We start from the raw sequence: 5,317 nt of genomic DNA on the forward strand, positions 1-5,317 counted from the left end.
GTGACATTCACGCCACACAAATGCCAGGCTATGACCATCACAAATAAGAGACAATCTAACCACCACCCCTTGATGTCCAATGGTGTTACCATCACTGAATCTCCTACTATCAACATCCTGAGGTTATCATTGACCAGAAACTCAACTGGACTCACCACATAAACACAGTGGCTACAAAAGCAGTACACTTCGGCAAGTAACTCAGCTCCTGACTCCTGAAAGCCTATCCACCATCTACAAGGCACAAGTCAGGAGTGTGATGGAATACTCCCCACTTGTCTGGAAGAGTGCTGCTCCAACAACACTCAAGAAGCTTGACACCATCCAGGACAAAGCAACCTGCTTGACTGACCCTACATCCATAAGCACCCACCTCCACCACCAATGCTCAGTAGTAGCGGTGTGTACTATCTACAAGATGCACTGCAGAAATTCACCAAAGATCCTCAGACAGCACCTTCCAAACCCACGACCACTTCCATCTAGAAGAACAAGGGCAGCAGACATAGGGGAACACCACCACCTCCATGTTCCCCTCCAAGCCACTCCCCATCCTGACTTGGAAATATCTTGCCAATCCTTCACTGTCACTGGGTCAAAATCCTGGAATTCCCTCCCTAAGGGCATTGTGGGTCAATCCACTGCGGTGGACTGCAGCAGTTCAAGAAGGCAGCTCACCATCACCTTCCCAAGGGCAACTAGGGACAGGCAATAAATGCTGGCCAGCCAGCGATGCCCACATCCCACAAATGAATAAAAAGAAAAAGTTCCCGCAGTTTGCTCTTTTAAGTTGAGCATTCACTAAATTGGGGTATCCAGCTATGATTAACGAGTCACATGCAGCCCTGAGTTCTGACAACTTGCTCCTATTTTAGCATTCACATTTTGGTTTGAAGTTTAGAGGCTTGGAAAGGACTGCTCCACCAGTTAAATCTTAAGTCAGAATCTCAAGAACAGTATCAACAGTTTGAGATGGATACAAAGTCATAGAAATGTTAGTCCAGTTATCCTGGCACATATCTAACCACACAAATGAAAAGCCCTGAATATTTCCACAATTTGTAAAAGTAAGTTCTCCCATTTGGAACATTATCCAGGAGCCAGCATGCTAGATAGTCAACATTACTATGAGTACAGGCCTCCAGCATGATGCACAGATCTACCCACGTTCCTATTCCCAAGCAAAATCACAACACTGCTCCCAGTGCAGCGAGGCATAAACTAGTGTTTAGACTCTAGAATCACCACCAATACCCCAAAATGCTGACAATCCTCAGCTACCAAGACCAACTCTTCCATGCCCTTGTGCTGTTCCACTTTATACTTCACCATTTGGCTGTTTGGTTCTACACTTTAAATAATCAGGCATTTTGACGAGATAGGTAAAGTAAATCCTGCTGACTGTAATTCTGTGGGAGAAAATAAATTTGACCGAATGAATAAAAAATATCCAATTGTAATACAAGAACATTCATTACACATTCAATATGTTCAAAGCTTGAATGATTCAAACTGCTACATATTATTTGGACCAGTACTTCCAGACTTGTTTCAATACAATTGCCAACAGCTTATAGTGAAAGTACTGCATACAAATGCACTTATTTAACAATAGCACTACCATGACATCTAGTGGTCAATCAGGCTTGATTCAATCACATGATGAAATACAATCTGAATACTCAAATTTCCAAATGAAATGCAATTAACTTTCAAAAGGAAAATTACAGGCACAAAAACAATTCTCCTCAGAAGTGATTGCTTCCTCAGGAAAGAATATCAAGCAGTGGAAAACAGACTCCATACAATTTTACTGTGTTTTGATACTTTGACATTCCTGCCATTCATTCAGGTTCTTTGTTGCCTCAAATCCTGTACTTTCCAATTCTCTTGTCCGCCTGGGGCTTCAATCTACCTGGATTTGTAGATTGCTTTTCTACCCCCTCCCTACAAAAGCTATCAACTTTGCCTTAGATGGCCAACTAATTTAACCATTAAGTCACCCACATACAGCTGGACTACATTAATCACTACTCACAACAGAAGAAAGAAGCTGAGAAGCTGAAGAGTTAAATGTACAAGATTGGATTGGCATGGGCTGAAACAATGGCAGAAATTGGGAACTATTGGAAGGTGAGGAGATCCTAGCGAATCTGAAAACCACCTGCCAGTACTGGGTCAGACAGATACAGTGGCACTAGACATTTGTCATTCCTCTGAACTAGAACTACTGTCCCCAGCAGTTTGGATGAAAGGCTCAGGATTGAAGCCATCTGAGGGAATAAATGTAAAGTGGAGTAGAAACTAGAGAACACGGAGTGGGGTCGGGAGGCAGGCAGGCAGTGGGGAAAAGTGAGCTCTGCAACATAATATTTTCCAGCAAATTAAATCCTAATTTCAGTTGTTGCCTTTGGCAACATTTCAGGCATACACTACAGCATCTGCCTCACATTTTAATTGAAGCATAAATTAACTCAGATTTAATTGAAAAAGGAAAGCTGTACTAATTCAGAAAAATAGCTCACATTTATACAATTTGAGTAGGGACCCATTATTTCTCCATTTGAATAAACTTTAAACTACTTCCATGGAATGAAAGTGAAATTAAAAACCAATATACTTAATTTCTACAAAAACTGAAAAATTGCCTTTAGCCAAAGTCTGAAAATACAAATGGAAACAGCTGAAAACAAACTTTATTGTGAGCTTAAGTGTTTACTGTTAAATACCAACATCTTGAAGACATACCAATTATAGCCATGATGATGATGGACAATATTAATGTGCTTTATAAAGACAAGGATCACACTGAATGTAGTTTGGGTGAATGCAAAAAGTTTTCATTTAATGGTCTTGTGTGCCAGTACTGTAAGTCTACAGCTTGAAGTTGGTACATCTTCATCAACTTGGCTACATCCACTCCTAAACTGATGTGTAGGCCTTTGTTCAAATAATAGAAGCTGCAGAAATTAGTTGATATGGGAAAAGAATCAACTCTACTCAAATGAAAACACCAAAACTGGGCATTCAAGCATTCTTTCTGCTGCGTTTGTCCACCATCCACATACAGAGCAGGCTACTTGTGTGTTACCATGCCTGCACAGGATGCAGATTCAATTTCTGCAAACTTAATCACATCATCACACAGAAATAATCAAGTGGAAGCAGGGTGCACCTTCACCAATTAAATGGTAGCAATAAACAGCAAAAATCCAACTCCAGCTACCAATGGCTGAGGAACCCAGAGAAATGATTTCACATCAGTGAGATTTAACCATCTCAGATTGAAAATGAAAGCTTACATTGGTTGTATAAAACATAAATCAGGGAGTGGTTGTGCCATATTATCGAGGACCATTTCATAATTTACAAAATCGGTTGTCAACTGAGACTTACACCACTGACTCAGTTTTTAAAAGGGGCTCAAGGTCCATACCTCTGAGCTAGAGCACCCAGGTTCAAGTCCCACCTGTTTCAGAGGTGCACAGTAAGATCTCTGAACAGGTTGATTATAAGATATCAACAAAATGAATTAATCTCAAGCAGCATTTACTCAGCGCAACCAACCTCTCAACATTCAGCACTATCCAGCTCTAGATCATATTACAAGGTTGATTCAGAAAGACAGAAGAGCTCAATTCCAAATGCCAGAAAGAGCAATCATGGCAGCATATGACAATCTATTAAGAAGCACTAGTACAATTCAAGTCAGAGGGAGAAAACCTGCCAGTGGTTAGTCAGTGCAAGCACAGCTGACGGTTGTAGTCATTGGAAGTCAATAACTTCCTTCTGGGTCATAGTCAAACAACTTGCAAACAGACCCTTCAATCCAACTAGTCCACACCAACCATATTCCCAAACTAAACTAGTTCCACTTGCCTGCATTTAGTCCCTATCCCTCCAAACCTTTACAATTCATGTAATTATCCAAATGTCTTAATTGTAACTGCACCGCATCTGCGACTTCTTCTGGCAGTTCATTCCACATACAAACCACCGTAAAAAGTAGTTACCCATTCTTTTTAAAACTTTCTCCTCTCACCTTAAAAATTATGCCCCCTAGTTTTGAACTCATTCACGATAGGAAAAAGACCCTTATTATTCACCTTATGTCCCTCATGATTTTATAAGTCTCTACAAGGCCACCCCTCAACCTATGTTCCAGTGAAAAACATCCCAGCCTATTTTTATTACTCAATACCTCCACTCCTAGCAACATCCTGGTAAATAGTTTCTGAACCCTCACCAATTTAATATCCTTCCTATAGTAGGGCAACCAGAACTGCACAAAGTACGCCAAACAAAGGCCTCATCAACATTCTGTACAACCTCAACATGACATCCCAACTCCTACACTCAAAAGTCTGAGCAATGAAGGCAAGCTTGCTACATGCCTTAATCGCCCTGTCTACTTCTAAAGAAAATTTCAAAGAATTAAAGTACCTGACACCCTAGGTCTCTGTTTCACAACACTATCCAAGGCCCTACCATTAATTGTACAAGTCATGCCCTTGTTTGTTTTACAAAAATGCAATATGTTGCATTTATCCAAATTAAACTCCATCTGCCACTCAGCCCATTAACCCATTTAATCAAGATCACCTAGTCATTTTAGATAATCTTCTTCACTGTCCACTATACCACCAATCTTGGTGTCATCCACAAGCTTACCAACTAGGCCTCCTATATTCTGAAAATTATTTATATGAATGACAAAAGTGGACCCAGCACCAATGCCTATGAAACACCACTGGTCACAGGCCTCAATCCTCAAGCTCTCCAAGGCAGTCTTAGGCCCAACTATCTTCAGATGCTTCCTCAATGACCATGCTTTATTGAAGGGTCAGAAGCAGAGAAGTTGCTGATAATTGCAAAATATTCAGTCTATTCTTAACACCTCAAACAACAGAATGATCTGTGTCCATGTGCAGCAAGACTTGGATATTACTGACACAAGTGGCAAGTAACATTCATACCAGACATAGATCAGATGACTGGAAGTGGTTAAAGAATCACCATTTGACATTCAAGGACTTTACCACTAAATCCACTACAATTAACATAGCAGCTCACCCTTGACAAGGCACTGAACTTGCCATAGAGACATCGTGGTTACAAGAACTGGTCAGATGCTGGCAACTGTGTAGTATCTCTCACCCCATTTCCCTAATGCCTGTTTGCTTACCATCTGCAAGGTATAACTCACGAGTAGAATGAATGCTGTCCACTTGGTTGGATGACTGCAGCTCTGACAACACCCAAAAAAATACTCATCAACAAGATGCACCACGCATCATCAACAAGATGCACCACGCAT

This window comes from Rhincodon typus, chromosome 20 (assembly GCF_021869965.1).
Source record: "Rhincodon typus isolate 14 chromosome 20, sRhiTyp1.1, whole genome shotgun sequence".
In the NCBI taxonomy this organism is placed as follows: Eukaryota; Metazoa; Chordata; class Chondrichthyes; order Orectolobiformes; family Rhincodontidae; genus Rhincodon; species Rhincodon typus.